We start from the raw sequence: 14324 nt of genomic DNA, 5'->3' as shown, positions 1-14324 counted from the left end.
TAGCACTGAACCTATCTGCCAGGATGTTGGCAATATCAGTTGGTTCTGTATATTTAGTGTTATTGTGCTGTAACTCAGAGCAGATCTGAGTGTTGTCATTGAGATTCTTGACATATCTATAGAATGCTTTGTGGCTGTCTTTAGAGTCAGTGGCGATTTTGTTTTCATAACTAGCTTTGGAGGATTTTATGAGGGATCTCAGCTTCTTACTGAGGCTGACCAGAGAGTTTCTCCAGTCATGGGATTTTACTCTTTTTTGCAACAGTTTCTTTCTTCTGTTGTAGAGTCTGTTTATGGCAGGGGACCACCAGATTGGCTTCCTTTTTTTGGAGGATAGCATCTTGGTTCTGTTAGGGATTGCACGATCCATGCACTCGTGTAAGTGCTGATAAAGTGCATTTGTTTAGGATTCAGCAGTCATACCTCTATTGTCCATCAGCATGGGTGTCGTGAAGTTTGCCACTTCTGTCTTAAGAAGCATGAAGTTGGCTTTGGAGAAATTTTTTTACTGTGGTTTCCCTAATGGGGGGTAGGGGAGGGATGTGGATGTCTAGGGTGATTAACTTGTGGTCGGATCTGACCAACAAGGAATTGACCTCTGGTGTGGAGCACTGGTTGCCCATGTTGGTAATAACCAGATCTAGGATATTGCTGCCCCTGGTGGGGGTGTGGATAACTTGATCCATGGCATTGGAATTTATGAATTCCAGAAAACGTTGAGCACAAGCATTGGTACATTTTCCCAGTTAATGGTAGGGTATTTGAAATCGCCCATTATTAGGGTGTTAGTTTGTACCCTAATATTTTCCAGTGTATTAAGAAATGAGGAGTGGGAATCCTGGGGCATGGTGGGGGACCTGTAGCAAGCTACAATTTGGATTGTGGTCTTGCCCAAAGTTAGTTGCACTTGGATAATCTCGGATGCATTATGCTGAACAAATAGCCTGGAGGTATGCATATTCTTAATGAATATGGACACGCCTCCGCCTTTAGTGTTTCGGTCCAGGTTAGGTGGCCGAAAGGTGTGGTATGAATTAAAGCCTGGTAATGCAGGGGTACTCTCTGGAGCCTTGATCACTGCCCAGATGTCGATGTTCTCCATTTTAAGGGGTGCCTCGAGTGAGTGCATTTTGATGTTTAGACTTCTAGCATTGAGTAGCAATACCCTCAGATTCTTCTTGCCTGTACCTGTTAGGGTGGTGAAATTGTCATTTGAACCTTGCCTAAAAAAGGCATGATAGGGGTGGCTAGAGCCTTAGCCAGTATCCAGAATCCCAGGGGCAACAGGTGTAGGCCATCACTGGCAAAGTATCGTGGTTTGTCGATCATGTCCTCTTATTTGGGCTTAGATAACTAGTAGACTTCCATAGTCACTATAGAATCAGCCTTGGCTACTTATCTATCATTAATACAACCACCATCTTGCTGATAGATTTTTGCAGTCACTTACCTGCATTCCTTGGTGCAGCCCACTCTGTTCACCCTCGCTACTGCTTGGGCTCACTTCACTCCTCTACCCTGCCCCCATTTTCCACCCGCCCCCACTACTCATAGCTTTAGTTAAACCTCTGATCACCTGACCACCTGCCACACCCAACAACCAGCCAATCAAGCAGAACCACTCCCATAGCCCACCCAAAAACTTCATAAAGTCTCCCCTCCTTTACACTCCTCTAATAACTAATACACCCAATCATCATGACCCACACCAACTACTCCCAGCACCACCCTCCTCTACTTCTAATATTTCTCTCATTCATAGCCCTCCTTGTAATTTCCTCCAGTACCTCCTACCATCATTAAGTCTCTCATCTCAACTGCTACAAGTCCCCCACCTTACCCCTTACCACATCCACCTTCCACAGACACGTAGACACTCCCCTAATCAACTATACAGCATCTCTCCTCCTAACCACCCCACCCATAAGCCACATCTCACAGATTAAAAACAACCTAGACACAAATATCACTGTCTGTTAGTCTCCTACCTAAAAACCCTTTCCAACCTAGCAACTCAATTACTACTAGGGGGTGACATCCACCCTAACCCAGGCCCAGCATCCACCCCCATAAGTACAAATGATAGCCACTACCCATTTAAGTATAAACCCACTGACCTACTAATCCACATCTAAATCTCAACATCCATTGTATCATGAACAAAATAGAACTGCACTCATCTATCTCCATATATAGCCCTGACATACTGCTCATAACAGAGACTTGGCTTAAAACCCATGTCAAGGACAACCCCATAATCCCACCTGAGAGTTCTAAGAGTTGACAAACCACAGAAAAGAGTTGAAGGTACTGCCCTATTGTACAAATCTAACTTAAAAATCCAACTCTTATAAAAAAACACACAAACTACAATAAAGCTGAGATTATAATAGCCACTCCTCTCCTAAACCAACATAAACAACTAAACTTGCTGGGAATATATATCCCACCAGGTGACAACAAGACCACCCTAGAATCAATATTCCACTGGGCCTCCCACTCCCTCCCTCATGAAACCATAATATTAGGCAATGTTAACATAGATGGGAAACCTTCTCATTCCCCAACACCAGCCAATCACATTAACTTATATAACTTTACCCAACTCATCCAAATCCCCACCCATATTGATACAGCCACCAAAAGAGAATTCGTATTAGACTGGATCCTCACTAACCAACCCAACACTGTCCACCAATGTGGGACACCACCCAGTTCTCTCAGTGACCATAACCCAACCTATTTCCTTTGACACAAATTTAAATGTAACAACCAACCTTCCCTGTTACATACCTGATCCTGCAAAAACTTTCCCACTGACCTATTCACACAAACATTAAAATCTTGTAACTCGGCTCCCACCAAAACCCTTCTCCTGGACAGGGCAGTTGAATACTGTAATGCAACATTCCTAACAATCCTAAACCAACTAGCCCCAATAAAGACAATCAGGACATGTAGCAACCCTGCCCCCTGCTTACTTAAAACCACAAAGGCTTTATTAAAACAAAGAGATAAAGCCTGGAAAGCCTGGCAGCAACTTAAAACAGCCACGGCCAGACAAACCTATTTAGAACTTAGAAATAAGGCAAAAAAAACAGATTAGGATAGACAAAATCACTACCTAATCCTACAAAATAAATATAGAAACAACTCACAGAAGTTCTGACTGCAGTGAACATTATTCTCCAATGTGGAAAAAATCACCACAACCAAGCATAGAAGGTATCAACCTTGACATGGCAATGGCATCCAACTTCAACAACTATATTACCTCCTCCATACTTAAACTTATAAATGACAAAAACCCCACTATCCCCCCACCAACCATCGACATCAAAACAAGTAGTTCCCCCTTCTCACTTAAACAAGAAACTACATTAACCATCCAAAAACTACTAACCAAACTCAAACCAACCATTCTTGCTGCTGACAACCTCCCAGCTAAATTCCTTCAGCTTGCATCTCAAGCCATAGCCTAACCTTTCTCAATACTAATAAATAGATCCTTCAATGAACATCAAGTTCCATCCCTATGGAAAACCTCATACATCATCCAATTCCACAAGGGTGGCCCATCCACTGACATATCCAACTACCGCCCCATCACAATCCTTTCACCCCTTTCAAAAATCCTAGAAAGATGTATCTATCACTGACTCCTCTCCCATCTTCTCACTAACAACCTACTCTTCCAAACCCAACATGGATTTTGACCTGACCAAAGTACCACCACTGCTCTCATTAACTTTAGCAATGCCATAAACACATACAGAAACCAGGGGAAACATGTCTCTGCCACCTTCCTAGATCTATCAAAAGCATTCAACACAGTCTCTCACAATAAACTACTATCCACCCTCTCTAACTCAACCTTGATAATTCAACTCTACAATGGTACAATAGCTACCTAGGCAACCACTCCCAATCTGTTAAATGGCACAATTCCCTACCTCCCCCCACTCCCAGTCAAATGCAGCATACCACAAGGTTCCATACTTGGCTCCCTCTTATTCAACATCTTTACAAACCAACTCTATCTAGCAACCACAAAACCTGGCATTATCCGATACGTGGATGATACTACCCTCATTTGCTCCACACCCAACATCCAACTGCTACAAACCCAAGCCCAAGAATCCTTCTCTGAAATAGATAACTGGCTAAACAATTCTCAGCTAATACTCAAACCCCAAAAAAACACAGCTAATACTATTCAGCCCAACAAAGACTATAGAAACCACCTTATTCATCCTCTCAGCAAATAACACCCCCATAACTCCTGTCCCCGAAGCCAAACTACTAGGAATTATAATTGACCGCCAACTTAAATACAATAAACACATCACCCTAACTATCTCCAAAGTCCATAGAAAGCTAGGCTGTCCCTATTGCAGTAACACATTTCTACCCCCAGAATCCAGAACTACCATAGCCAAAACTCACCTCCTATCAACCCTACATTATGCATCCCCAGTACTAACAAATCTCAATAAGACCGACTTTTACAAACTGTCTACATGCTACAACAAAATAGCTAGGTTTGCAACCAACACTAAATCATGCTCACACCACTGTCAATCCCTGCATAAGCAACACTGGTTAGAATTTCCAAACCTACTTCACTACCACCAGCTCAACCTAGCCCATCAGATATTGTATCACCCAGACAAAACCCCTGCCCTAGCAGACCTAAGAAACTTTCACAGCACCAACAGGGAACTTCGATCCAGTAACAAAGCCCTAGTTGAAGTCATTCCATGTAAAAACATCACAGGGAAATCTCTATTCCCTTATGAAGTTGCAAAATTATGTAACACCCTACCCCCACAACTCTGGCTACAAACCCTCACTGCTACATTCAAAAAACTCCTTAAAATCACACTTCTGAGAATACCATATATGTAATGGCAATGACCCTCCCTGAACCTACTTCCAAACCTAGCCTACTACCCCAGTCCCTCTTACTAGACACATTTCCACTGCCTTATACTACACCCCTAAGCAGAGAGAACACAGTGTAAATACATAGTACAATCTAATTTCTATTAAGTTAATTGTATATCTACTATACCTATGCTTAACTACTATGTTTTTGAGAACAATTTTCTGCTAACAACTTGTCAAACTCTTTTAACATTGTTAATACTTAAAAGTATTGTTAAGCATTGTTAAACCTTGTTAACTAATTTTTTACTTTGAATTTTCGGAGAACAACTTTCTAAACTATTATTATTTCTTTAACTATTGTTAGCATTGTCAATTTTTTTTTCTGTTGTTATTTAATTACTCCGTAATTTGTGGAGCTTTTCTCCCCAGGACTCAGTTGCAAAAGGACACCTGGTGTCCCGTCAGGCAATCCTGGTGAATAAATGTCAAATAAATAAAATAAAATAAAAAATCCCCAAATCTGAAAATCACGAAGATGACAATTCTGGGACGAGACTCCTGAAGCAGGAAACAGTGAACGACTGAAGTTTAACCAGGGCAAGTAAACATTTGCCCAAAACAAACACCAACACTCACCGCACCAGCTTCATCCCCGCACCCCCCCCCCAACTATATAAACCAACTCTGGGACCACACTAAAGTGGAGAAAAAGCATAATCCCCCATGTTGAGCAAGTGTTTACTTGCTCTGGCAAAACTTCGGCCATTCGGTGTTTCCTGGTTCGGAATTCTTGTCTCGAGATTGTCAGATTGTTGTCTTCATGATTTTTGGCAGTCAACACACATGCACATGTGGAACATAGTGGATTGCCTTTCATGAAATTGTGGGAATTATATTTTCGTAGAAAATTAGACACATTTCTCTAACAAAAACAATAAAAAGCAACTTGGTCATGCACTTTTGAATGTTATTAGATCTTTATATAACTTACCCTTGAAATTAAATAACTGGAAGTTATTTAGGTGAAGGATTATATGAAAGCCAAATTCTAAAATGTTATATTTATTTTATCTAATTAATCTTGTATAACTAAATATAGCTGATGCAAGCTGGCTGGATCAAACATGTTTCGTATAATATTATATATACATATATATATATATATATATATATATATATATATATATATATATATACATATATATATATATATATATATATATATATATATATATATATATATATATATATATATATATATATATATATATATATATATATATATATATATATATATATATATATATGTATAAATATATATATATATATATATATATATATATATATATACATATATACATATATATATATATATATATATATATATATATATATATATATATATAGGTAATAACTTCTGAATATATCAACATCATCTCTATCTTAGCTTTTATTAAGTTAAAGACATAGGCATAAATATATTAAATAAAAATCATCTGAACTCAAGATAAAAAGGAGAAAACTTTTATCTTTTAAGAAACTATGTATGTGTATACGGATTCATTTTAGAACATTGAGACCAAAATCTTGAAAATTCAAAACATTGAAAACTCAAAACATTGAATCTCATAACATTGAAAATACATAGGAAACCAACATTTAATATATGCCAGCACAACTACATACAAAAACAAATAAAAAAAAAAAAATTACACTTCTGCAATTATAAGTAGGGGGGCAAGCCCTGCACACCCCCTGCTACTTAAATATATCAACTCTGAGATAGCACTACACAGAACAAAACAGCAAACATACCATTCCAAGCTTCATGACTGCCTGTTTAAATTGTAAAAAAACTATCCTCAACCTTCTCATAGAAACACTAATTTACTGTTAAAATATTACACATTACTATATATCTCTGCGATACTTATTGGAGTTTCATAGGTAACTTCAGTCATGTTCCTTTCCTACTTGCTATACTACAACATAATGCAAAGTTGATATATTTAAGTATCAGGGGACCTGGAGGGCGTAGCCCCCACATGGAAGGTGCTGGAATATAGTGCATGCTGATTTCCTAGGTATTTTCAGTGTTATGGGATTCAATGTTTTGAATTTTCAAGAATTTTGGTCTCAATTTTATGAATTTCAATGTTATGGGCTTTCAATGTTCTAAAGTGAATCCATGTATATGCATATGCATATGTATGTCTATGTTTATATAATATGTATATATGTATATATCTATATATCTATATCTATCTATGTGTATGTGGGTGTTACATGCGTGTGTGCATGTGTGTATGCTTATGCATATACATAGAAAGATTTATATAATTAAGTTTGGTCTGTTCATATAAGTGTATTCAATATTATGTTGTTCACTTTATGAAAACTGGATTAGAGACTGGATTAGAGACATAACTATACACTGCAAGACCTGTTTAATTAAGTTTGATCTATTCATATTGAATATATAGTCATTGTTATGTCACTTGGAATGAGAGATGGGCAACATTAAAGGTGAATAATATGATGTGTTTATTAAAAACTGAAATATAATTATAATAGTAATATAAGATTTTAATAGGTACAAATAATAAATAACCAGAATGAGGGAAGAATAGACAGAACAAAATGGGGTAAAAAGAAATTAAAACACATATAGGGTGGAATTATATATAACACAGAGCAGTCATCAAAATACGCCTGTAATTACTTCTTTTGTAGGTAGTTAGGAAATGAATGCTTAATTAGTTTAATTTTTCTCGTTAGATTAGGGATCCTTATAATCAAGAATTAATTTAATTATTTTGTTGTTAGGTTTAATTAATGTTAAAAGAATGTTAACAAGTGGGTCCTATAATATAACTTTAGAAACAGATTTACATTTTGAAATGAAAATAAATAAGAGTTTGAATAGATAAATATACTGAGAAAAATATGGTAAAGCCCAGCTTTTTCAAAAACAAAAAGATATAACATGACATTCTAAATGTTCTCTGTATAAACATTAATGGACTAAACAACAATAAAAAAGAGGTGGAATAATTAACTGTTTAAAAACCAATAACTCTCATGTGTTTTTCTCTAGAAGACAAGCCTACTGTGGGAAGATGCCGAGAGGATTAAATTTGGTCTATATGAAATCTTAGCTCATTCTTTCTTTAAACTTAAAAGAGTAGGAGTTGCCATTCTATGGGAAAAAACCCCAATCTAATGCCTAGTATACTGTACAGATATTTTGTTGTCGATGGAATTTTCACAATGGTAGTTATAAAATATCATAACAGAATATTCCCTCCTGGAAATATATGCTGGATTCCAGTCATAGGAATTAATCAAGCTAAAAATATCTAAACATATTCCTGACTAACTTCAAAATAACTTTATTTTTAGGAGGTGACTTCATCATTTTTTGGGGATAAAAATGAATCCTACATTGAGAAATTTAAAATTAACAGCACCAGCAAATGTTTTGAAAAACTAGTTTAATTCATTACTTAAAAAATCCTTTTAATAGAGGGGATGAGGCCTTCTTAAAATAAGCATATTTATATTTCTTTGGTAACCATTAATGGATAGATAAAATATATGCTCACATAATTTAATATGTAAAATAATGAACTGTATGACAGTGCCTTGTCCAATTTCATATCATAACTCCATTAATTTTAATCTACATCTAAACATTGCTCCTTTAGCAATAGCCAATAGAATTACAGCACATATGACTAAATAAAAATATTTTCATGCTTGGTTAAACAAAGAAATAGAAGCATTCATTAATATAATGATAATGGAAAAACATCAAATATAATCCTTTGGGATTCACTGAAAGTGTACTTATGAGAATGTTAGGTTGGTGTAAAAACAAATTAAAAAATGGAGTCATGAATTATTAGGCATACAAATATAAGCTGAAAAAGTTAAAAGTCTAGAAAAGAGAAAATGTCTTAAAAATATAGCAAAGGCTACAAAATAACAAGAAATCTTAACCATAAAACAATGATTACATTAGAAAACATCAAATTTAAATGTTACACTATGAACACCAAATGCATACATAATTTAATAAAGCAAACAAAACATCTTATTAATATCTAATCAAATCCATTCAATTAGAAGCAGAGGTAAAAAAATGCTCACAGATGTTGGAGATATTTTGAAAGAATTAAAAAAAACATATAGCCAAAATGATAAACGGTCATTAAAAGACTTTCTAAGAAATTAGACATTAAGAAAATTATCAGAACAAGGATTAACAAAACTTTTAAAACAAATGAAATTAAAAGAAGTAACAAATCATATAAAAATCTACTAAAGCTAAATAAAGCCCCAGGAAGTGATGGCATTATCCCTGAACTCAGCAAATTAATCCCTGCAAACATTGTAACAATTTTACCAAAAAATAAACTCTTGTAGACTTGCAAACTATTAAAATAGTACCATCATCATCAAAATAACACTATAATATCTTCAATTTTAAAACAAGATAAGGATCCCATGTGCTGTATGGACAATAGAACCATTTCTTTTTTAAATGAAAAAATGTTTACCATCATATATGTAGAAAGATTAAAATATTATGTACCAGACTTAAAAAAAATATGATCAAGCAGGATTTATTCTACACAGATAAATATATGACAATATTGAAAGAATTCAGAATTTTAACTTTGTTGGATTATATTGATAGTAAAAAACTAAAATGTCTACTTATAAGTTAGGTATAGAGAAAACATTTGTATATGGTTTTAGAGGATTTTAATTTCCCAGAAGAATATTTACAATTAATTAGACAACATTATTCATACAATGGGTATTTATGTCAAAAAGAATACATATTCATTTCAACAGATTAATATACTGAAAGAGGAACAAAACAAGGTTGCCCCTTATTACCACACATTTTGCCCTAGCTATAGAATCACTAATTGTGGCAATAAGAAACAGCATCTCATGAATAAGAATTAGTAGGAATTGTGAATCGCAGATATTATTCTTTGCTGATGACATACTGTTAACAGCTACAAAAATTAAGAAGTCAGGTAAACATTTAGATAAAATACTAAAAGATTTTGAAAAAAATCTCTGGGTTGACATTTCATGAAAATAAAACCAAAACATTGCAAGTAAATCCATCACAAATTAAACAAAGCACACATTTATTTATTCTAAATATAGATACCAAAGAGATACAATATCCGGGAATAATAATTATACCAGAGTTAGAAAATATAAGAATTATTAATTATTATTATTATTAAACTGTCAGTCTTATTGAAACCAAATAACTAAGGGGTATAAAATATTTCTCACATTTGAAGGTACATTATACTTTATAAAGATGGTCTTACTTCTTGATCTTTTATATGCCATTCAATCTACATCTATATCTCCAGGTAAGTCTCAATTAATCATTATAAAAACATGCTTCTGAAATAGCTTTGGTTTCTCAAGAGACCTAAAATAGCACATTCCCATCATATTAGCACTTGGAGCAATGGATGCATAACATTTCCAGATAATGAATCATATGGTCTGACCTCCATAATTAAAACAGTCATATCTTGTACTGATGACACATATACAACCAAATGGAAAAACTTGCAGATGGAAGCAATACATTACACAAAATGAAAATAGCAGAACATGCCATAAAAGTTGCAGCAGCAAAATGTGGATTATGTTTAGCAATTACTTTCAATATTAAATTTATAAATCTTCAGAAATGGGTTTGGCATAATTGTTACTTCTTCCCCTCATAGACACAAGGCACAGGGGTTGATTCTGACCTCAAGTTACTGACTAACCTTAAAAATAGCCCTTTAGGGCAGTTAGCCTAGTATAACATATGAACATGTAAAGGCTGAAAAGTAACTCAAAAGATTATACATTTGGGAAAACTAATGGTCTTCTAGAAGGAACTAATGTGGGGAAAAATGATTAAATGGAGAAAGAAGAAGCTCATTGGTTGGCTCAATTTTTGTTTCCAAAAATATAGAGGTTATTATAAAAGAATTTAATTTGAATATAGAGAAAGACTGGGTAATCCTTTATGGAATCAAATCATTCTTATCACAGAAAATTGATGGAAACAGAATTTCAGCAATCAGTAAACCATCAGCACTAATTGAGTACATATGTAAGGTAATCTACAATAGGAAATCAAGCACTAAAAAAGTCTCTGAATTATATTTAGTATTAATTCAAGACAAAACTGAACTGACTGAACATTTTTGGAGGTTTATTTTTCAAGGACAGCAAAGTAAATTTGCAAAATTTGTATGTATATATATATATATATATATATATATATATATATATATATATATATAAATATATATATATATATAAAATTCTAGAAGTATAACACTCATTTTAATAGAGGAGATGAGGCCTTCCTAAAACAAACATGTTTACATGTCTTTGTACCCATTCATGGATAGATAAAATATATGTCTAACATGATTTAGTATGTAAAATAAAGAATTGTATGATACTACCTCATCCAATTTCATGGCATAACTCCATTAAATTTAATTTATATCTAAACATTGCTCCTTCAGCAACAGCCAATAAAATTCCAGCACATATGACTAAATAAAATTATTTTCATATTTGGTTAAACAAAGAAATAGAAGCCTTCATTAATATAGTGATAATGGAAAAACATCAAATATAATCCTTTGGGATTCACTGAAAGTGTACTTATGAGAATGTTAGGATGGTGTAAAAACAAATTAAGAAATGGAGTCATGAATTATTAGGCATACAAATATAAGCTAAAAAGGTTAAAAGTCTAGAAAAGAGAAAATTTCTTAAAGATATAGCAAAGGCTACAAAATAACAAGAAATCTTATCCATAAAACAATGATTGCATTAGAAAACATCAAATTTAAATGTTACACTATGAACACCAAATGAATACATAATTTAATAAAGCAAACAAAAAATCTTATTAATATCTAATCAAATCCATTCAATTAGAAGCAGAGGTAAAAAAAATTGCTCACAGATGTTAAAGATATTTTGAAATAATTAAAAAAAAAACATCTAGCCAAAATGATAAACAGTCATTAAAAGACTTTCTAAGAAATTAGACATTAAGAAAACTAACAGAAGAAGGATTAACTAAACTTTTAAAACCAATAAAATTAAAAGAATTAACAATTCATATAAAAAAAAGTACTAAAGCTAAATAAAGTTGCAGGAACTGATGGCATTATCCCTAAACTCTGCAAATTTTTCCCTGCAAGTATTGTAACAATTTTACCAAAAAATAAACTCTTGTTGACTTGAAAACTATTAAAATAGTGCCATCATCATCAAAATAACACTATAATATCTTCAATTTTAAAACAAGATAAGGATCCCATGTGCTGTATGGACAATTGACCCATTTCCTTTTTAAATGAAGATGATAAAATGTTCACCATCATATATGTAGAAAGATTAAAATATTATGTACCAGACTTAAAAAATTATGATCAGGCAAGATTTATTCTACACAGATAAACATATGACAATATTGAAATAATTCAGAATTTTAACTTTGTTGGATTATATTGATAGCAAAAAACTAAAATTCGTACTTATAAGTTTGGTACAGAGAAAGCATTTGTATATGGTTTTAGAGGATTTTAATTTCCCAGAAGAATATTTACAATTAATTAGACAACATTATTCATACAATGGTATTTATGTCAAAAAGAGTACATATTCACTTCAACAGATTAATATACTGAAAGAGGAACAAAACAAGGTTGCCCCTTATTACCACACATTGTGCCCTAGCTATAGAATCACTAATCATGGCAATAAGAAACAACAACATCTCACGAATAAGAATTAGTAGGAATTTTGACTCGCAGATATTATTCTTTGCTGATGACATACTGTTAACAGCTACAAAAATTAAGAAGTCAGGTAAACATTTAGATAAAATACTGAAAGATTTTGAAAAAATCTCTGGGTTGACATTTCATGAAAATAAAACCAAAACATTGCAAGTAAATCCATCACAAATTGAACAAAGCACAAATTTATTTATTTTAAATATAGATACCAAAGAGATACAATATCTGGGAATAATAATTAAACCAGAGTTAGAAAATATAAAAATTATTAACTATTATTATTATTATTATTATTATTATTATTAAATTATCAGTCTTATTAAAAACAAATAACTAAGTGGTACAAAATACTTCTCACATTTGAAGGCACATTATACTTTATAAAGATAGTCTTACTTCTTGCAATTTTATATGCCATTCAATCTACATCAATATCTCCAGGTAAATATCAATTAATCATTATAAAAACATGCTTCTGAAGATTCCCAAAAGACCTAAAATAGCACATTCCCGTCATATTAAAACTTGGAGTAATGTATGCATAACATTTCCAAATAATGAATCATATGGTCTGATCTCCATAATTTAAAACGTCATATCTTGGACTGATGACACATATATGACCAAACGGAAAGACTTACTGATGGAAGCAATACATTACACAAAATGAAAATAACAGAACATGCCATAAAAGTTGCAGCAGCAAAATGTGGATTATGCTTAGCAATTACTTTCAATATTAAATTTATAAATCTTCAGAAATGGGTTTGGCATAATCTTTACTTCTTCCCCTCATAGACACAAGGCACAGGGCTTGATTCTGACCTCAAGTTACTGTCTAACCTTAAAATAGCCCTTTAGGGCAGTTAGCCTAGTATAACATATGAACATGTAAAGGCTGAAAAGTCACTCAAAACATGATCCATTTGGGAAAACTAATGGTCTTCTAGAAGGAACTAATGTGGGAAAAATTATTAAATGAAGAAAGAAGAAGCTCATTGTTTGGCTCAATTTTTGTTTCCAAAAATATAGAGGTTATTTTAAACAATTTAATTTGAATATAGAAAAAGATTGGGTAATCCTTTATGGAATCAAATCATTCTTATCACAGAAAATTGATGGAAACAGAATTTCAGAAATCAGTAAACCATCAGCATTAATTGAGTACATATGTAAGGTAATCTACAATAGGAAATCAAGCACTAAAAAAGTCTCTGAATTATATTCAGTATTCATTCAAGACAAAACTGAACTGACTGAACATTTTTGGAGGTTTATTTTTTAAGGACAGCAAACTAAATTTGCAAAACGTGTGTATATATATATATATATATATATATATATATATATATATATATATATATATCCATAAAATTCTACAAGTATATCATTCCTTTTAATAGAGGAGATGAGGCCTTCCTAAACAAACATGTTTACATGTCTTTGTACCCATTTATGGATAGATAAAATATATGCCTAACATGATTTAGTATGTAAAATAAAGAATTGTATGATACTACTTCATCCAATTTCATGTCATAACTCCATTAAAATTAATCTATATATAAA

This window comes from Protopterus annectens, chromosome 2.part2 (genome assembly GCF_019279795.1).
Source record: "Protopterus annectens isolate FY-2018-M chromosome 2.part2, PAN1.0, whole genome shotgun sequence".
Lineage (NCBI taxonomy): Eukaryota > Metazoa > Chordata > Ceratodontiformes > Protopteridae > Protopterus > Protopterus annectens.
Note: the sequence above shows the minus strand (reverse complement) of the source record.